Consider the following 22,429-nt stretch of genomic DNA (forward strand, 5'->3'; position numbering starts at 1 on the left):
GAGAACTCAACACAGGGACCCGTACAGAGAGTTTTTGAAAACAGAAGGAAAATAAAGCATTTGAAAGAAGGAAAACTCACTAAAAGCTAGGCAATCCAGGAAAACAAACAAACAAACAGGGAAGGAAGAGAGGGACGCAGAAGGACTAACTGGTTGTGGAATGGTTTTGAAATGGGTGAGGTGCTGGTTGTGTGTCCTCATCATGATACGGAGTGGGGCAAAAGGTCTTCTCTGAAAAAGCAAAGGTGTCTGAGTGAAATCAAAGCCTCTTCAAACTGTGTGGAAATACGACTCAGTCTGCAACATAACTAATGGACAAATGAGCCCCACAGGGCGGAGCTTCTAGCAGGCTGCGGTGATCAGCCATATGGCTATATTCATGCCTGGCTCCCTCCCGTCCTCTCCCATTTGTAATTATGCCGTAAATAAGCACAGGAGAGGAAGAAATAAAACACTGCTAACACTAGATAACAGGCCTTGAAGGAAGAATTTCATAAGCATTATACTATCCAACCTGCTGACTGATTGTCTCCCCAAGTCACAGCGCGCTGGCTGCTCTTCGCTGTTCTTTTAGCCAGTCTCCCTGTTATGGAAGAAACCAGGCTCTCACAGGAGACAATGCCTGGATGTTGGCAGAAGTAAAAGTTCCCACTCCTGTGCTGCTGACAGCCAAAGAGCTCATTTGTTCCCTTTAAATTTTTAATTATGAGTCTTTTCAGAGAGGCCCCAGGGTTGAATTTACCTAGTCGATCACGTACAATAAGGAAATAGCCTGAAGCAAAAAGTATTATTCATTAGGGATTGGCAATTGAAATCATTTTCCTCTCCATATTGGGAAAAAAAAAAAGATTTGGGCCTTTCTCCTTTTCAGTTTAATACTCTTTGACATTTATGGCAAAGGTCTTTATAAATCCCTGCCTTTAGAAGAATGGGGCCAACCTGGGGGAGGAGTGGCCTGGGGGAGGAGGTCTTTGCTTGAGCTCAGGGCTTTTGCAATCTGAAAGTCACTTTCTCTTTCACAGCAGCGGCCCAGAATGTGCACTTCAAATTAGAGAGGAAGATACCGCTTTCTCAAAATCAATGTACTGCTGTAGTTCTAGAATTTGGGGAAGTGGTACCCCCACCCGCTACCACACCCAACGCTCCCAGGGAAAAATGAGAATGAAAGCATCTCGTTATGTTAAATAAATGTTCTGCCTCCTTTACAGTCGTCACTGCCTTATAGAAGACATGCTTTTAGAAACAAACGGGGCAGGTATCTATTTTGTCTGGGGGCACCCAGAAGCTCGGCCACTGATGGGCCTGTGTGTGATTTCTCTACTTAAAAGAGACCTCCAGTAGTTTTTTTTGTCACCAGAACTTTGGTATAAATTGCTGCGGTGACAACTTAAAAATTGGCGAACTGTACAATAACCGAAATCGTCCTCATTTGCTTCATTACAGGGGGAGGAGCTGAAGCCGATATAACTGGATGTGTTTATAAACCAGAAAAATGTCAGTGTGCCTACTATTTGGAAAATGCATAATGTTTAGTGAGTTTTTTTTTTAGCTTACCACAGAAGGGTGGTATTATTTCAAGTCCTATTTCAAAACTAATGGAATCAGTCCTATATAGTAACTGATAGCATCCAGAAGAGAATTTGTGAGCTTTAATTTTCTCCTCATTTGTTTCCTAATTGAAATCTTTCTTTATGAAACAATTTATTAGAAACCATAATAGCTTAAAATAATTTTATGCAGCTGCTGTCAGTGGAAATGACTCTGTAGGAATTTAATCTTACAGTAGGGAAAGACCTAGATCTAGCTTTAGAATTTTGATCATCAGTTTGGAAGTCTACGCCTCTATTGTTTTTCTCTATCACATAAGAATAATACTACATAGCCGTGCTTTGTGTGATCACTCTAAGGTTTAAATGAGGCAAGTTATTGGAAAAATCTCATATCAGCTGATTTTTGCTCCGGGAACATAATGCATTATCATTATTGACGCAAACATGACAAAGGACAGAAACATTTGGCTTATAAAACGTCTGTGGTTGCGGAGAAGCCTTGGCGAATGGGGTAGTTGTGGCACCAGTATGGGGACCCGAGGTCAGATTCCCAGTGCCCACAGAAATGCTGAATTCTGCAACCTATGTTAGTAACCCAGCACTGGAGGAGCAAGGAAGGCAAAGAGGCAGATCCTGAGAGCTTGACAGGCAGGCAGTTTGGCCAACCCTGGAGCTCCAGGTTCAGTGAGAGACCCTGTTTTAAAAAAAAATAAGCAGGACGTGATGGGAAAGATACTCAATGACACCTTTGGCTTTTACCTGGTCCATGATAAAGGTACACAGACACACAGACACACACACACACGAATGCACACTGGTGTCTCATGAAGAATTATCAGCCAACGTATCTTGAATAATTGGTGCAAAAACAGCTTTCTTACTTGGCTGTTGCTCAAAAGTTAAAAAATAAATAAAACTTGGCCCCACTAATTGACTCTTTTCATAAGAGTCATTTCAAATTCATTTTATAATATTCCTATAAAAAAACCATGCAATTATATAATTAAGGGGGCATATCAGCTAATAGAAATGTAATTATGACTATTCTTATTAGTATTGTGTGACAAAATTTTGGAGTTTTTCATATATAATTTTAGAATACAAAAAGTCCGCAAATTCAGCCTTCTAAATAGTATACATGCAGTTATAATAAATGTTAAAAATATACTAAACTATCCTGAAGTCGCTATACCATGATTGTTTTCAGGTTTAGGAGAGTTGATATAGAGTTGATATAAAATGTAACTTGGGACTTTTTCTTCCTAGCTTGCTAAGAATGGATGGAGCCTGTCTCTGAGGCAACACTAAAGGGTACATCATCATCCGACCAAGGCCCCAGAAGACCTAACAACAACTCCGGGTACAGGGAACAGTATGAATACCACCTTCTACATAAATGTCCATGTCTAGATACTCCTCTCCCTTAATTTTTTTTGTTTATGACTTTCTTTCTACAAAACATTTGTATTCAATCTATTCTTAGAGACAAAAATCTTTCTGGTGTGGGAAGTCAGCACTGCTATGTTTAAGCCACTCTTCCCTGAGTTTTAGGCTGTTTCTCCTCTAGTTCAATGAGTAGAGCTTGCAATTTTAAACTCTCTTGGTCTTTTTCTTTTTAATTTACATTTATTTATCTCATCTCACTCCTCTCTCCGTATTCTGTTATTGTCGATTGCCTTTCCCCTTATACCTGGGCTTTAGACTGTTCCAGGTAGGACATTTCATAGTCAGAAAGACCTGGAGCTATCTAGTCTCCCGGATCAAGTGCAGAGCTAACAGTTCACAGACTTTAAGACTTCAGATGTAGGTCTGGTGTCACATCTCCTTACAATTTCTGCCCCTCAAAATACCTCTTATAAGTATCATTAATTCTCACAATTCCAAAATCCTGCCACTTGCATTTGCTTTGAAAAGCCCTTAAAGAAGCAATGTCCTTCTTTATGTCCATGGGCTCCTTCACATAGAACAGTGACTGCAAGGCCACCATCTGCTTGTGGTCTGGCATCACCTCCCATGAGGGGCACCCTTCCTTCCCTGGTTCCTAACCAGGCCCCCAAATGAATGTTCTCTCCTGCTTTACCCCAATGCCTAACCTCTGTGGTTCTTGCAGTCTGTTGACAGGGTGTGTGGGACATTCCCAGAACTGGCCTCCCTGCTGCTAGGAGCTGTTCACAAAGTGACCCAACTCTCTTTCCTTCCTTTTCTTCCAATTCCCCAAGCCAGGACTCTGCCCTGTCCCAGTATCATCAGCAGAAGGCACCAAGGCTCTGAGGCCACCTTCCCAGGCCTGAGCATGGAAACCTGGCTCAGAGATTGGTGCACGGCAGGTCCTTTCTCATACTTAGCCGCACTCTCCTCCGCAGGACACAAAGGTAAGCTTGGGTTGAAACAAGGCGGTTTTCTTTTTGCTTTGTTATAGCAAGAGACATATTTCACAGCACCAGGGTTTAAATCCAGTTTCTTGGACTGGAGAGAGTATATCATAGACAAGATAACAAGAAGATGGTGCAGGATTTGCTTCTGACAACATCAGGTTAAAATACGACTCTGTGCTGCCCCTGAGCTTCCACAGATACTAGTTTCACTTTTCTTTATGTTGGCGATGGCAGGCTGTTTCTGGAACTCGTTGAATGCTGTAAAAAGTCTCATTTAAAGCACATTTTTCTTGGCCCATTAGAGATGACTTTCTGTGAAATTCTGAAGCTATTTTTTATTTAAAGACTTCATTTTAATAGTCATTTTTTTTTTCAACATGGTCTGGACAGATGGCACAAGTGATTTTTCTAAGAATTTTAAGTTATTTGCTTTCCATTTCTTAGCACGTAATTTGAAAGTCCATCAGATAGTTTGAAGGTCTTGCAGAAGGAGAAATTAGAGGAGGTCTCAAGTACAATTTGAATCAGGTCAGCTGTAAAGGAACTAGTCATTTCTTTCATTTTAAACATAGAGAACCATACAGATATAAGTTCATCAGAAACTACAGAGAAAAACATCTCACTTTCTGCTCTCTCCTCTGAGCTTTCAGGCAGAAGGATCACCATTTTTATGGCTGAGTAGACTTATACAGCAAATAATGTCTAAGATTTAGTAAATCAACCTTATGACACTTAGACATTTTTTTAAGTTAAATGATGTTTAATTAATACCTGTTTAATTAATACCTATGAGTTTCTTAGCATTGTACAAAATCCTTTGCAAACAGCATATATAATCTTGTGAGAGTGTGGCGGGGTAGCTCATACCTGTCATTTTGTTCCTGTGGCATTCCTGCACTGATGTGACAACCAGCTTCCTCACCTTTCCAACAGAGGCTGAAGACCAGCAGCTCTCCAGGAGTCGTACAGGCCTTCAGCACCAGACGAGGACTGCTCAGACATCCGGCCTCATGGACGGAGCAATTATCAGAGTCTGGGTTCTCCAGTGCAAGAGAGCCACTGTTTGACCACGTCTCATAAGACAGTCTAACAACAACAAATACATATATACATATATATTTATATACACATGTATACATATAAATATGGATTCATACAGGTGTATATATATATATATATATATATATATATATATGATTGAACCTGGATTTGAGTATAAGGTATTAAACTGCAGTGTGTGGACCATCACAACACAGTGTTTATTTTATTTAAAAAAAAACACATGTGTGTCTGTGCATCACAACTGTGCAGTGCTTGTGGAGGGCAGAAGAAGACCCTGGATCCTTAGAACAAGATTTACAGATGGCTGCTAGCCACTGTGGATGGGTGCTGAGTCTTAAACCTCGGCCCTCTGGAAGAGCATCTTGTTTTTGAGTTTCTGCTTTCAAAGGTTAGACTGTGTCAGTCAAATTTATTTATTATTTCTAAGACAGGGTCTCATGTAGCCCAGATGAAGATGACCTTAAACTCCTGGTCCTCTTGCTTCTACATCCCCAGTGTTGGGATTACAGCATGCCCACCACGCACAGCTACAACAGTTGGCATTTTTCATGATAATCATGTGAGGGATGAAGAATACATCTTTTATGAACTTTCCGCTCACAGGCAGGGCTGCTTCTATCACAGTATTAAGATACTTTTGTAGCCAGATCAGTAACCATGTTAGGAGTGCATGCTATTCTATAAGAGGAGAAAGTAACTTCTCCTAAGGTTTCAGTTGGGCTCAATCAAAGGGCCAAGTGAGCTACCTGTCTACCATGAAGGGCATTCCTTTGTCTCAGGAAGACCATGTAACTTGGCATCTAAGTTCCACCACTTACTAGCTGGTAACCGTGCCTAAGAAACTTTTTAATTATAGAAGATTTGGTAGCACGGCTGGTTCATCTCCCATTCGCATCTCCCTTTAGCCTTCCTTCCTGGGATTGGGCCACTATAAAAGAAGCTAAAAATAACAACGTAACTCCCCAGGCTTCTTTACAACTAGGATAACCAATTTTCACCCAACAGATATCTCTGAGTAACGCTAAAGCAGGAATGAGCATCACTGGCAGCAGCTACTTTATGACTGTTGGATCTCCTAGAAAGTAGAAAGAGTGTCAAAGACACCCGACTCTCTTGAAGCAGTAATGATAGTTTGCTAATGGTGGCAGCGATTGGATGTCTACTGAATTAGCTCACAAAGAATCACCCAGTACTGAGGGTTACATTGCTCATGGCCATGCTGTGCTGATGGCTTATTTGCCAAAACCACATCACACCCTTGCAAAAGTTCATGAATGCCAACATCTTTAAAGATATTTCTTCCTTCTTAGCCTTATAAAATGGGTTTTGTTGAGCCTAAGAATCTCATATCACATGGAATTGTCTCTGTTTCTTTAATGTGAAATGAGATTAAGAGAATATAAATTTCAGGTTAATAGTGAGGTACATGGTTTACTTTAAAATGGCACACAAAGTTTAATTCTTATTTCTAGTTTCTTGTTGCTTAAGTTTATATTGTTCTCAAATGAAAAAAGCCAGCATTAACCAAATAAATCCTTGCTCTATTCATACTGGACAATAGTATATAGCACTGCCTTGTAAGGAAGAGCCCTTTAAATCGAGGATTTTACTTGACAAGACTAATTGACAACATGTGTATTGTGTTAACCTTTGACCAGATGTCTTGTGGTCCTCAGGTGATCATGGCCTGGATGACAGCTGTCTTTCCTAGGGAACTCTCTCCTCAACGTAAATTCATTGGAAGCTACAGAGTCTTCATTTAAAAATAGGCCAACATAAGTTTGCTATTTAAATTGCTGGGAACTCATTTGGTTCTTTTTGTGATGTCTGATTTTAGTATGTAATCATATACCCCAGCATGTGTGCTCCTATTGGTGGGTGTGGAAATGAACTGCCAACTTACTACTCTTTCTGCACCTTCTGCACTTTAAATGAACCATGGCACTTCTCTTTATATTTATTCATTTAGCACATTTGACAGTCTTATATTGCGTATATGTTTGTTTGTATGTGCACGTGGGGATAGGAGAGAAATGTTGGGTGTTCCTCGGGTGCTGTCCGCCTTGAGGTGTGTGTGTGTGTGTGTGTTCACTCCTCACTGCCTTGGAGCTCATTTCTTAGGCTAAAGTAGCTGGCCAGTGAGCCCAAGGAATTCACTCATCTCCAGTTCCCCAGAGTGCCTGTCTTTTTGTGTGGTGTCTAGGCAGTAAGCTCAGGCATGTGTGGGCAGCAAACAAACCCTTCCTAACCAAGCCTTCATCTCCCCTACTTCCATGATCCCACCTTTAAAATCTGTTGACCTGATAATTAAAAAAAAAACACATAAACTACAAATTCTTTACATTTAACAAGTCAAAAAGTTAAAAAAAAAAGAAGCCAAAAGATATATTGATGACCACCTATGTCGGATGAAGTAAGGGATAACTGAGGTACAAATGGCACGGTACTAAAATGACAAGCATTAATTCTCAATGACTCATGACTTGGACCACAAATGTAAGAAATGATAGGCAGAAACTTTCTAGGGAAAACTGTCTACATTCACTAGCAAGATGAGAGCATATACAAAGAAATAAAAGGGTTAAGTTACTTGATCTTTTTCAGATGTGGTGGGTTATTAGGTTCATAACAGAATGTGGTTTGTGCTCAGAATATGAAGTTTATCTCTCATGCGTGCAATTGTTTGTTTACTTCTCCTCTCTCGTTTTTTTTCATCCTCAATATGCCCTCATAACTTAAGAATTGATTGGCCCCCTCCCTTCCCTGGTGGCAGAGAGCCTCCCTGCTCTGCCTGCTTGGGCGCTGGGTCCTAACCCCAAGCGTAGGGTAAAGGGGAGCTCGGGGGCTTCTTTGTCCCCATAGCCCGCCTGCAGCAAGCAGGGTGGGCCCTTTGTCTGCGAGCGAGCAAACCAAGCAGCACGGAGTTTCATTAGGGCACCTAGTGAGACATCATTGTGGTGAGCGAGTGCTGCGGCACCCGAGAACAGCCCGCCTACACTTCCTGATCAACCTACAGGGCTACACTGCCCGGTACCTCCTCTCTCTTCCTATCCCATCCAGCTTACATCCAGATCCCCCCACCCTCTGTTTCTCTTCCCCCTCCCTTCCCTGGTGGCAGAGAGCCTCCCTGCTCTGCCTGCTTGGGCGCTGGGTCCTAACCCCAAGCGTAGGGTAAAGGGAAGCTCGGGGGCTTCTTTGTCCCCATAGCCCGCCTGCAGCAAGCAGGGTGGGCCCTTTGTCTGCGAGCGAGCGAACCAAGCAGCACGGAGTTTCGATCAGGGCACCTAGTGAGACATCATTGTGGTGAGTGAGTGCTGCGGCACCCGGGAACAGCCCGCCTACACTTCCTGATCAACCAACAGGGCTACACTGCCCGGTACCTCCTCTCTCTTCCTATCCCATCCAGCTTACATCCAGATCCCCCCACCCTCTGTTTCTCTTCACCCTCCCTTCCCTGGTGGCAGAGAGCCTCCCTGCTCTGCCTGCTTGGGCGCTGGGTCCTAACCCCAAGCGTAGGGTAAAGGGGAGCTCGGGGGCTTCTTTGTCCCCATAGCCCGCCTGCAGCAAGCAGGGTGGGCCCTTTGTCTGCGAGCGAACCAAGCAGCACGGAGTTTCGATCAGGGCACCTAGTGAGACATCATTGTGGTGAGTGAGTGCTGCGGCACCCGGGAACAGCCCGCCTACACTTCCTGATCAACCTACAGGGCTACACTGCCCGGTACCTCCTCTCTCTTCCTATCCCATCCAGCTTACATCCAGATCCCCCTACCCCCTGTCTCCCTCCATCCCTCCCTTCTTGGAGCAGAGTGCCTCCCTGTTCAGCCTGCCTGGGCGCTGGGACTGAACCCGAAGGTGAGTGCAAAGGGGAAGGTGGTAGCTCCTTTGTCTCCATAACCTGCCTGCAGCAAGCAGGGTGGGCCTTTGTTTGGAAGCTAACCAAGCAGCAAGGAGATCGGAACTGGACTCCAGGAGAAACATCACGGGGGAGTGACATCACTTGGAAGGTACATCAGTTGGCAAGAAGACCTGATCCTGTAAAAGAAGATCCATAGGAGAATATTGGAAGGAAGAGATGGGGAGACGCCAATGCAAGAATTCACCCAACAATCTGAAGAACAACACGAAACCACCAGAAGCCAGCGACCTCACAACAGGAGGACATGAACACCTTAATCATGAAGAAGGAGAAAAAACTGACTTCATGACAGTGATTGACACCCTTAAACAGCATATAAAAAACGCCCTTATAGAAATGGATGAGAAGTATAACAGAAAGCTCGAGGAATTGAGTAAATCAGTGAATGATACCCTAGGAAAGCAAGGAAAAACAATCAAGCAGATAATGGAAACAGTTCATGATTTGAAAAATGAAATGGAGGCAAAGAAGAAAACACAAACAGAGGGCCGGCTGGACATGGAAAATCTAGGTAAACAAATAGAGACTACAGAAACAAGCATAACCAGCAGAATACAAGAGATAGAAGAAAGAATCTCAGAGTCTGAGGATAACATAGAGAAAATAAACGCACTGATCAAAGAAAGCAGCAAGTCCAACAAACTCTCATCACAAAACATTCAGGAAATATGGGACACAATAAAAAGACCAAACCTAAGAATAATTGGAGTAGAAGAAGGAGAAGAAGTGCAGCTCAACGGTCCAGAAAATATACTTAACAAAATTATAGAAGAAAACTTTCCCAACCTGAAGAAGGATGTACCTATGAAGGTTCAAGAGGCATACAGAACCCCAAATAGGCTGGATCAAAAAAAAACATCCCCTCGCCATATAATAATCAAAACACAAAATATACAGAATAAAGAAAGAATATTAAGAGCCGCAAAGGAAAAAGGCCAACTTACTTATAAAGGTAAACCTATCAGACTTACACCTGACTTCTCTATGGAAACCATGAAAGCCAGAAGGTCCTGGATAGATGTACTGCAAAAACTAAGAGACCATGGATGCAAGCCCAGACTACTATATCCAGCCAAGCTTTCGTTCACCATAAATGGAGAAAACAAAATTTTCCAGGATAAAAACAAATTTAAGCAATACGTAGCCACAAATCCAGCCTTACAGAAAATAATAGAAGGAAAATCACTAACCAAGGAGTCCAACAAAGACCTCAATAACTCAGACATCTAGAGACCCTTCACCAGCGCAACTCAAAGAAGGGAAACACACAAACCCTACTACTTAAAAAGTGACCGGAGTTAACAACCACTGGTCATTAATATCACTTAATGTCAATGGACTCAACTCACCTATAAAAAGGCACAGGCTAAGAGACTGGATACGAAAACAGGATCCAACATTCTGCTGTATACAAGAAACACACCTCAGCCACAAAGACAGGCACCTACTCAGAGTAAAGGGCTGGGAAAAGGCTTATCAAGCAAATGGACCTAAGAAACAAGCAGGTGTGGCCATACTAATTTCTAACAAAGTTGACTTCAAACTTAAATCAATCAGAAGAGATGGAAAGGGACATTTTATACTCATAACAGGAAAAATTAATCAGGAAGAAGTCTCAATCCTGAATATCTATGCCCCTAATATAAAAGCACCCACGTATGTAAAAGAAACATTGCTAAAATTCAAGGCAGCCATCAAACCGCACACACTAATAGTAGGAGACTTCAACACTCCTCTTTCACCAATGGACAGGTCAATCAGACAGAAACCTAACAGAGAAATTAGAGAATTAATGGAGGTAATGAAGCAAATGGACTTAACAGACATCTATAGAATATTCCACCCAAATAGGAAAGAATATACCTTTTTCTCTGCAGCTCATGGAACCTTCTCGAAAATTGACCACATACTTGGTAACAAAGCTAACTTACACAGCTACAAAAAAATATTACTAACCACCTGTGTCTTATCAGACCACCATGGATTAAAGTTAGAATTCAACAACAATGCTACCCCCAGAAAGCCTACAAACTCATGGAAACTGAACAGTCAACTACTGAACCATACCTGGATTAAGGAGGAAATAAAGAAAGAAATTAAAGTCTTCCTTGAATTCAATGAAAATAAAGAAACAACATACTCGAACTTATGGGACACTATGAAAGCAGTCCTGAGAGGAAAGTTCATAGCACTAAGTGCCCACTTAAAGAAAACAGAGAAAGCACATATTGGAGACTTAACAGCCCACCTGAAAGCTCTAGAAAAAAAAGAAGCAGACTCACCTAGGAGGAGTAGAAGACTGGAAATAATCAAACTGAGGGCTGAAATCAACAAAATAGAATCACAAAAAACAATCCAAAGAATCAATGAATCAAGAAGCTGGTTCCTGGAAAAAATCAACAAGATTGACAAACCCCTATCCAAACTAATCAAACGGCAGAGAGAAAATTTGCAAATTAATAAGATCAGAAATGAAAAGGGGGACATAACCACAAACACAGAGGAAATTCAGAGAGTCATTAGATCTTACTACAAAAGCTTGTATGCCACTAAACTGGAAAATGTAAAAGAAATGGACACTTTCTTAGATAAATACGATTTACCAAAATTAAATCAGGACCAGGTGAACAAGCTAAACAGACCTGTCAGTCGCGAAGAACTAGAAGCTGTTATCAAAAACCTCCCTACCAAAAAAAGCCCAGGGCCAGATGGTTTCAATGCGGAATTCTACCAGAACTTCCAAGAAGACCTAATACCTATACTCCTCAATGTATTCCACAATATAGAAACAGAAGGGTCATTACCAAATTCCTTTTATGAAGCTACAGTTACTCTGATACCAAAACCACACAAAGACTCAACCAGGAAAGAGAATTACAGGCCGATCTCACTCATGAATATCGACGCAAAAATCCTCAACAAAATACTGGCAAACCGAATCCAAGAACACATCCGAAAAATTATCCATTATGATCAAGTAGGCTTCATTCCTGAGATGCAGGGCTGGTTCAACATACGAAAATCTATCAATGTAATCCATCATATAAATAAACTGAAAGAAAAAAACCATATGATCATTTCATTAGATGCTGAAAAAGCATTTGACAAAATTCAACATCCATTTATGTTAAAAGTCTTGGAGAGATTAGGGATACAAGGGTCATACCTAAATATAATAAAAGCTATATACAGCAAGCCGACAGCTAACATCAAATTAAATGGAGAGAAACTCAAAGCCATCCCGCTTAACTCAGGAACGCGACAAGGCTGCCCACTTTCGCCATACCTCTTCAATATAGTGCTGGAAGTTCTAGCAATAGCAATAAGACAGCATAATGGGATCAAGGGGATTCGAATTGGAAATGAAGAAGTTAAACTTTCGTTATTCGCAGATGATATGATAGTGTACATAAGCGACCCCCAAAATTCCACCAAAGAACTTTTACAGCTGATAAACAGCTTTAGTAATGTGGCAGGATACAAGATCAACTCCAAAAAATCAGTCGCCCTCCTATACTCAAAGGATATGGAAGCAGAGAGGGAAATCAGAGAAGCTTCTCCATTCACGATAGCCACAAACAGCATAAAATATCTTGGGGTAAATCTAACCAAGGAAGTGAAAGATCTATTTGACAAGAACTTTAAGGCATTGAAGAAAGAAATTGAAGAGGATACCAAAAAATGGATGGACATCCCTTGCTCTTGGATTGGGAGGATCAACATAGTAAAAATGGCAATTCTACCAAAGGCAATTTATAGATTCAATGCAATCCCCATCAAGATCCCATCAAAATTCTTCACAGACCTGGAGAGGACAATAATCAACTTTATATGGAAAAACAAAAAACCCAGGATAGCCAAAACAATCCTATACAATAAAGGATCTTCTGGAGGCATTACCATCCCTGACTTCAAACTCTATTACAGAGCTACAGTAATGAAAACAGGGTGGTACTGGCATAAAAACAGAGAAGTCGACCAATGGAATCGTATAGAAGACCCGGACTTTATCCCACAAACCTATGAACACCTCATTTTCGATAAAGGAGCTAAAAGTTTACATTGGAAGAAAGAAAGCATCTTCAACAAATGGTGCTGGCACAACTGGATGTCAACCTGTAGAAGAATGAAAATAGACCCATATCTATCACCGTGCACAAAACTCAAGTCCAAATGGATTAAAGACCTCAATATCAGCCCGAAAACACTGAACCTGATAGAAGAGAAAGTGGGCAATACCCTACAACAGATGGGCACAGGCGATCGCTTCTTAGGTATAACCCCAGAAGCACAGACATTAAGGGCAACATTGAATAAATGGGACCTACTAAAACTGAGAAGCTTCTGTAAAGCAAAGGACACTGTCACTAAGACACAAAGGCAACCTACTGACTGGGAGAAGATCTTCACCAACCCCGCAACAGACAAAGGTCTGATCTCCAAAATATATAGAGAACTCAAGAAACTAGACTTTAAAATGCTAATTAACCCAATTAAAAAATGGGGCGCTGAACTGAACAGAGAATTCTCAACAGAAGAAGTTCAAATGACCAAAAGACACTTAAGGTCATGCTCAACCTCCTTAGCGATCAGGGAAATGCAAATCAAAACAACTTTGAGATATCATCTTACACCTGTAAGATTGGCTAAAGTCAAAAACACCAAGGATAGCCTTTGCTGGAGAGGCTGTGGAGGAAGGGGTACCCTCATCCATTGCTGGTGGGAATGCAATCTTGTGCAACCACTGTGGAAGTCAGTGTTTCGGTTTCTCCGGAAATTCGGGATCAACCTACCCCTGGACCCAGCAATACCACTCTTGGGAATTTACCCAAGAGATGCTCTATCACATGTCAAAAGCATTTGTTCAACTATGTTCATAGCAGTATTATTTGTAATAGCCAGAACCTGGAAACAACCTAGATGCCCTTCAATGGAAGAATGGATGAAGAAAGTATGGAATATATACACACTAGAGTACTACGCTGCGGTAAAAAACAATGACTTCTCGAATTTTGCATGCAAATGGATGGAAATAGAAAACACTATCCTGAGTGAGGTATCCCAGGCCCAAAAAGACGAACATGGGATGTACTCACTCATAATTGGTTTCTAGCCATAAATAGGGTTCACGGAGTCTACAATAGGCGAATCTAAAGAAGCTAAGTAAGAAGGTGAACCCAAGGAAAAACATATAGTTATCCTCTTGGATAAGGGAAGTAGACAAAATTGCCGGGGGGAAAAGTGGGATCTTGGGGGTGGGGTGGGATGGGGGTTAGGGGAGATGGGGAGAGAAAAGGTAGAAGGGAAGGAGGGTGGACTTGGGGAAACAGGAGGATCGGGATAAAGGAAGGTTGGATAGGGGAGCACGGAACCACAATTCTTAGTTAAGGGACCCACTTTAGGGTGGGCAGGAGATTTGACCCTAGAGGGGCTCCCAGGTGCCCAAGCTGAGGTCCCCAGTTAGTTCCCTGGGCAGCTGAGGATAGGGAACCTGAAATGACCCTACCCTAGAGCAATACTGACGAATATATTGCATACCATCCTAGAACTTGCATTTGGCGATGGATGGAGATAGAGACAGAGACCCACACTGGAGCACTGGACTGAGCTCCCAAGGTCCCAATGAGGAGCAGAAGGAGTGAGAACATGAGCAAAGATGTCGGGACCACGAGGAGTGCACCCACCCACTGAGACAGTGGAGATGATCTACTGCGAGCTCACCAAGGCCAGCTGGACTGTTACCAGAAAAAGCATGGGATAAAACTGGACTCTCGGAACATGGCGAACAATGAGGGCTGATGAGACGCCAAGGACAATGGCACGCGGTTTTGATCCTATGCAATGTGCTGGCTTGGTGGGAGCCTAGCCAGTCTGGATGTTCACCTTCCTAGATATGGATGGAGGGGGGAGGACCTAGGACGTACCACAGGGCAGGGAACCCTGACAGCTCTTTGGACTGGAAAGGGAGGGGGAGAGGAGTGGGGGGAAGGGGAGAGGGGTGGGAGGAGGGGGAGAAGAGTGGGAGGAGGGGGAGGGAAATGGGAGGCTGGTGGGAGGAGGTGGAAATTTGTTTTTTTTTTCTTTTCTTTATCCTCCTTTTATCAATAAAAAAATTAAAAAAAAAAAAAAAAAAAAAAAAAAAAAAAAAGAATTGATTGTACTTCAGGCTGATTGTTTACGCTGTCATTTGGGAAGATGCCTCAATCAATACGCTAATTTTCTCAATTGCTCTTAACTATGCCTCTTTGATAAGCTGTGACCTCTATAATGCCAAAGATTTTATCTGAATTCCTCACCATTTTTATGAACCTCATAATTATATTTACCACTATACTTTAGCATAACAGGGTAGTGCGAGAAATATTGTAACTGATGAATAAGAATTGAGTAAATGACTTCCAGAGAGTCATAAATAGTAAGCTGTCATCGAATAGTTGTATCAACAAGCGTCCTTTGCTGAGATAGTAAAGGTAAAGAAACTTAAAGAAAATATTTCAGTGATATTGAAAAATACCTGTGAGGCATTTTATTTTTTTGTGTATATGATATCTTTTTCATTTCAAGGGAAATTTGTGTCTCTGAATTAATTCTTGCTTTCTAGTGGGAAGCAGTAAACACACACACACACACACACACACACACACACACACACACACACGTACATACAAGAGAAACTCAGGATATATAATATAGTGCCTGAACTTTTCCTGAACCTTTTTTCAGCTTTTCACAGGTTGTCAACTGTCGGATTCTTGAATTATTCTACTCTGAATGTCTTTGTGAACTGATTTTTATAAATGATCTGCCTTGCTATTGTGGTGGGTCACCTGAGATTCCATCCATCTTGTCCAGCTACAGCAGTAGCGGGTGAAAATTGCATCTCTAAGGAGTGATAAAGAGATGCAAATGGTGCTTTCCACCTTGGCTTCCCACACCACAGCCCTGATTTGCAACTGCTGCTGGGCTGTGTTTTCTCTGAAGTCCCCTCACAAGGTGCTTTCCCTCAGGTTGCATCCAAACTGCCCAGAAGGGTGTCTACATTGAGAAGTTTGGAGATGATGAGATGAATCTTCATGGCCAAGATTGCCTCCCCGGAAGGACTCTTCAGAGCTATTGTTAAGCTGGTTAGAATACACTTGAAAAATTTTGTATAGGACCATTTACTGCCAGATTGAAGAGGATAAATTGGATTTTGGGATAATAGGGATAAGGAGAAAAGAGCCCTTTAAGACCTGGGAAATTTTCAAGGCATGACACAACTGTACAAATGGATTGCATGGTCCATGTTGATCCCAGAAGATGAATGGAAAAGTGCCCTTGCCTCGGCCTCTCTGGGGAGCCCTAGCACATGGCTCCTGGAACAAACATAAGATCTCAGAATCACTATTTATCTCTACTTGGTTAGGAGAGCTCAGCATAAAAGTGGGGGTCAAAAAGAAAAAAAATCAAGATCCCGACATATTGCTTTGGGTTGTGAGATGCTAATGGGCAGAAGTGCTACTAGTTAGACAAAGTTCATCAGAGTTCCTCACTGCAGGACAGTTCTGACCCAGTCTGTTCCTTTGAAGAGCTCAGACAGAGCTGGAACACAGCTACAGAATTTGTTGTCACTAGAAACATTTTAGGGACATAGTTTGGGATGCCATGAGCAAGTGGGCAGTTAGGATACCTCATGACTTCCCTCCTGCAATTGTAAATGATTGTCACACTGTTATATTGCTGTTTGTTTTTTGTTTTCTTACAAACAAGGTCTAATTCAACAGAGGCAAACGACTGGAGGCAGTTTCTTAAATTCTTTATGCAGTAAGCATAATCCTATTCGCTATAGTATCATTCTTGATTTTCTTACTTTCTCTTTCTGACAGTGCATTTGAAAGCTCTATTGCTCTTGAGAAGGCTTTCAGCATCACGGATGCTACAAGCACAAGACAGAAAATAAACAGTAAAAGAAACAAAAAATTCAACTGTAATCCTATTGTGAAGATATAAGCACTGTTGACAAGAACATGGGGGATATTTTTCTACTTGTGTTTTATGTTGTTTCTTTTATAAACGTGGAGTCGTGGTGTCTGTCCCCTTTCATGTGCTTTCTTCCCCCTCCATTTAACAAGCATCATCAACACTTGCATGCTGTTGCCTGCTTCTCCTGCCATTTATTTTCGGTGACTGTTGTATTCCATTTGTGCAATCACTCCTCCACGGTTGGCGTGGAAGTCTAATAGGCTTCCTGCTCTTTCCAACTTTCCCCTATTAGTATTCTCAGAGACTGCAGTGGAGTGACTTTTTAGAACAGATGACAGTGTTCCTGGTGTCCTAGAAATTTCACATGTCTCAATTGTGGTGTCAAAGAACAAAGGCAGTAGCAATGATCTGCGGCCTGGAGTCCCTCAAATCATGTTCACAGTACTAGTGACAGACATGAATTCCCCACCTGGGTCATCAATCTGTGACTATAGTCCAGGGCTACGCATATGTCATAAAAATACTGAAAGCCATTGAAACCTACAAGGTAGGGCCAAGTGCACAGACCAGCATGATATTAACCCCTGTGGTGCTGGTATGAGGACAGTGTAGCATCTGTGGTCGTTATGGTGGTAGCATAAATTTATTTTATTTATGTCATTTACTTTTTGTTTGAAGTCTTCTTTTGTGTGAAGGCTTCTATGTTATTATTTTAGAGTTTATTCTAGAGTGGGTGTCTGCAGCATCACGGGGAAGTTCTTTGGAGGCTGAAGTCAGTGATCATGGGGGTCTCTGATGAGCCAGCTCAATAATGAGTTGATCTGACTGCCAAGTATGAGGATTCTTAGCTCTAAATTCATCACAAAAATCCCCAGGGAATCAGGGCCTGATGGAACCCAAAGAGCTGGATTTGCCTTTTTTGAATGGAATTCTACTCCAGGTAAATTAAGTTGTGGGGACAAGATCTGAATTTCCTTCCGTTTCCCTAACTGTGAAACATCTTGAAATGAAATTTCATGTAAAGATAGATTGGTCTATAATATGTTGGCTATTTGTCAGGATCAAATATTTATGAAAATCTGCAGCTATAAATCTGCTTTACTCCTTGTGATTATAGATCATGTCATTAACTTTGAAAAACATCTCTTGAGGTACTTATACCAGGAAGTAGCACTGTGTAATGGTAAAGCTACAGATCGTGTGGTCAGATGGCCTACATCCAAATTCTATTGGTTATTATCAGTATCACTGATCTGCAGTAATTTATTCAGCTTTAAATTGGGACATGGATGCCCACTTCAGATCCATGGAAATGAAACAAGTATCAAGTGGGCGTGTAGTACACAACATAACTTTGTAGGTCAGAATATTCATTTTAGCACTCAGATAAAATGCTATTATATTTTAATTTTTAAATTATTTAAACAAGTAAAATATTAAACTATTTTAATATAATTTGTTAACCATTATGGATGCTGTGACTCATATTGTCCTGAATATATATATATATATATATATATATATATATATATATGCAGGTGGTATCATCCTTGAAGGACACTAGAGATGACTTGAGAGTAATCATCTTTGATTCATTTCAATATAGTGTAGAAATGCAAGGTTATGAAGACGCATTGCATGGCCTAGACAAATGCAGAAGACATTTATTGGGGTCACATGACATGCACAGTTGAACTAGACTTGTCAGGCAATGCCAGCAACAGACTATGGCTGCTGTCTCCCTCTAGGCTTTTAGAAACCAGGACCAAGCCTAAAGAACTGGCAAGAACTCACATTCTTATTTTATTTTGACCATTGCCTTTACCTTTTTTTGCAGAACATACCATAAAATAGGGTATGTTCCTATTCCATACTCCATATAAAGTAACTGGGAGATAACATCTTTATATAATGTAGTTAAAGGAATAAATTTTAATCCATTCGGTCCTTTTTTAGACACACTAACATTTAAGACAGACCGCATGCCATTCAATTGCTTAAAGAACCCAGACAAAGTCCAGTTAACAGCTTCCGGTGTTCAACTAAGCAAAAGCAAGCCCAAAGTAAAGGTAATTATTATTTCAGATGAACTATAATAGGATACTGAATACTACTTAAATCTTCTAGTCTTCTTGTACTTATTTCTTATGGCCAGACTTATTTTTTCCCTTTTGTATAGCTTGCCAAAGCTGCTCCAGCGAATGTAGCAATGCCACTGCAGTTAGGTTTTCTAGTTGGAGAATGCGAGAGTCTTTCCACAATTGTATTTATTTTCTCTCTTCCAACTTCTTGATTAATCTTACTATCTGGGCCACAGATTTTTACCTCAAGTCCTTTACGGGACATTTTAAGAACATGCTCTCTTATTCTGGAAAAAGTCAGATGGTTTTAAATTTGAGCATATTCAAAAGATAGAAACTTTGAGAGTTGATGAACGACCACACAGCTGAAATTGTAATTGCATAGTCATTACTCAATTTGCTTATGAACACTGAATCCTCTCTTTGGGTTGCAGACAAATGTGCAACCGCAGGTGCAACACAGAACAATAGGAGTTTGCATTAGCTGCTGCGATGCTGGGTGTGCCATCTTCAGCCACACTGGGCTGGAATAAATTATTAATAAAGGGTGCTGTTGAAAACTGTTGGGAAGAACGACTAGAATGGGAGTCAAATATGGGAAGGTTCCCATGAGTCAGGGCATTCAGTATAGTGTTGGTATTCCAACCCCAATGAATAACTGCTCTTGGGTTATGTGACAGCAGAAAGATGAAGTCATATCCCTCAGAGTTGGAGTTATGGGTGGTTGTGAGCTTCCTGATGTATGTACTCGAGTCTTCTGGAAGAGCAGCAAGTGCTCTTCGTTATTGAGCCGTTTCTCTAGACCCCGTGATGAATTTCCTTTCGAAGAGAAATCCCTTTTGTTCAAACTAGCCTTTGTCTTTTATTTGATTGCCAGCGGACTTCAGAATATAGATGCTGTCTGCTCAGTGGTTCACCGTGCTATTGCAACTGGCTTGTAGCAGAAGCCAGGGCCAAGTCTGGGTTGATAGACTTACCTGTCACTCATCTTAGCTTCAGGCCACACTGCTCTTCCTGGAAATCAAGTCTAGTCAGGAAATCAATTAACTGCGCACATGTGTGTTTAATCAAACAGACTGATGTTTTGACTTGCTAATTTAAAAATCAAAGAGATTAATCAGGTCTTCGTGAAAAACATAGGTGAAGAAGAACCTATTAATTTTGCCCCAGACTCTCAATTTTAACCATATGGAAGTCAATTCTTGGTGTAACACAAGGCACCACTGGATCTATGCAAGTCTTTCCAGAATGATCAGGGCTGAACGCCTCTTCAGATGTGCAGCCCAATGTGCTCATATTGATGGGGTAGTTCCAACTTGCAGGTTAACACGCAGTAAGTGAGCATCCTTATTCCTCAGCTGGAAACTTGGAAGCATTTTGCTGAAGGCTTGAGAAACTTGGTCCTTGACTTTTCTTTCTGAACAACATGGTTCTTTTAAAACATGACTGAATCCTTACCCTACCTCATTCCCATGCACTGGCTTTCTTCTTCTAGCTCTTGACAATGGTATCCTTGCCCCATCCCATCCCCACTTCCAGCCCTGTTCGTTGATTTGTGAAAACACCTGATCCCTATGCAGCTTGTCACTCAGGAACCTGCTCTAGTGGGAAGGCTTGGGAGAATTCACTTTTCCTTAGTCATCTGCATGCATGTTCTCAGGCTATGACCTTCAGATGGAATGGTGATCGGTGAGAAAGACAGAAAGACATGGTCTGGTCATCTATCAATAGACTTTCTATACAAACGCCAGAACTTGACTAGGAAAGGCTGCTTACTCATTCTGTGTGGTCTCCTGCCTAAAAATCTTTTAGTGCCCTCTAGATTCTAGGGCAGTAGTTTCTCAACCTTTCCAATGCTGCGACCCTTTAATACAGTTTCTCATGGGCTGACCTCCAACCATTACGCTGCTTTGTTGTTACTTCATAACTGTAATTTTGCTAATGTTGTGAATCATAATATAAATATCTGATATGCAGAATAATGTCTCTAGTTGGGCATGATGATATCTGTCTTTGATATCAACACTTAGAAGGCAGAGGCAGTCAGATCTCTTTAAGTTTGAGGTTAATCTGGTCTACATAGCAAGTTTCAGGCCAGCCAGGGATACATAGTGAGACCCTGTATCAAAAAAGGTCTGCAAAATGTCTGATATAGTAAGTAAAACATAACTGATACTCAGTAGAAATTATTATTATTATAATATTGCTGCTTTTCAAGACTTAAAGCAACTTAAATCAATAATAAGAGAATTGATTGGAACAAGGGCATGAGATCCCTTTTATAGAAGCAAAAATGGTTTGTAATAAAATTCTGTGCTATTTATGATTTACAAATTATTCCAGTCAGTTGTGAGGCATGTACCAACTTATTATGGTCACCAGGTTTTGAAACCTGTGCACACTAGTATAAAGACCTAAATTCCACGTGAGCCACACACTACTTTTAGAAACCCTGATAGTCCTGTTTTCTAATCTGCAAAAAGGAAGGTTTAAAGAAGCCAAACACCTAGAGTTATTTCTAGTACAAGGGGCACATGCTGTTACATGCAAAACTCACTCACAGCACAGCGTGCTGCACACAGTAACCACTGCACAGTCATCTGCCTAGCTAGGGTTAGAACTGTGAAAATGAGAGTGGACTCAAGCTCGTCTCTCTAAAATTGTCATCTTGTCTGCCTGCCGATGATTTACTTTCCTAATTGACAAAGAAAAGGACACAGTTGAACGGCTCACTTGGGATCGTGCAACTGTGACCAACTCAGCTCTTATGCAGAGAACACAGGGAAAGGTCGCCCATCACGACGGTCGGGCTCATCAACCAAGTGGCCTCTCCTGATCAGTTTTCTGGCTCTTTCAAAAATCCCACGGACAATGTTCCTTGCTGTGGTTGCACATTAATTCATAAGGCAGTTCATCAAACACTAGACACATTTCATTAGAGGATGAGGAATATTTTATGCCATGAGCGAAGATTATAGAAGTCGTTTGTGCGGTGGTAGGCAGACTAACTCATGAAGGACAGTTTTCTACTCCTGTGTTCTGGGACTGCAGGTCTAAGCTGACTCATTCAACCAGCATCTGCAGAGCCATGGTCTCACTTCAGGCTCTGAGCTCTGGGTGTTGGAAGTCAAAGCTGCACCACGATGAACATAGGGCTTTCCAGGTAGCTCAATATGTATTTGTAGAGCTGCTTGGGAAATAAGCCTATACTTATTCTAAGTGCGGTTAGACACCTTAGAACACTTTGTCCCAAGAGAGCAGGGAGGAAATGATGACTTTGGCTGTGACAGGTTTATGGCCCGCAGAAGTCTCTACTGTACTTCTAGAATCCCAAGTGCAGCCTCTCCCGCAGTCTCTCTAGAGACCAGTGACATCTGCTGAGAATAGCTGTCACCGATTCCCAGGAAAGCACACCGGGACGTGGGCAAAGCTGACTCGACAGCTGCCCCTGGTGCTTTCTCAAACATCTAAAACCCAGGGATT

At 41.5% G+C, this 22,429-nt stretch overlaps 1 protein-coding gene across 9 annotated transcripts in view; it reads right to left on the reverse strand.

The window, feature by feature from the left end:
- The window catches only part of B3galt1 (beta-1,3-galactosyltransferase 1), a 501,059-nt gene that overhangs the window by 23,817 nt on the left and 454,813 nt on the right, over positions 1 to 22,429 (reverse strand). The window contains exon 1 of one of the 9 annotated variants that reach the window (XM_075984988.1): positions 4,793 to 4,854. The exons of the other annotated variants lie outside the window; for them this stretch is intronic. The gene's annotated coding sequence lies outside the window, so the exon portion shown is untranslated. Of the gene's footprint in view, positions 1 to 4,792; positions 4,855 to 22,429 lie in introns of those variants that run through there. 9 annotated transcript variants of the gene reach the window in all.

This window comes from Microtus pennsylvanicus, chromosome 9 (assembly GCF_037038515.1).
Source record: "Microtus pennsylvanicus isolate mMicPen1 chromosome 9, mMicPen1.hap1, whole genome shotgun sequence".
In the NCBI taxonomy this organism is placed as follows: Eukaryota; Metazoa; Chordata; class Mammalia; order Rodentia; family Cricetidae; genus Microtus; species Microtus pennsylvanicus.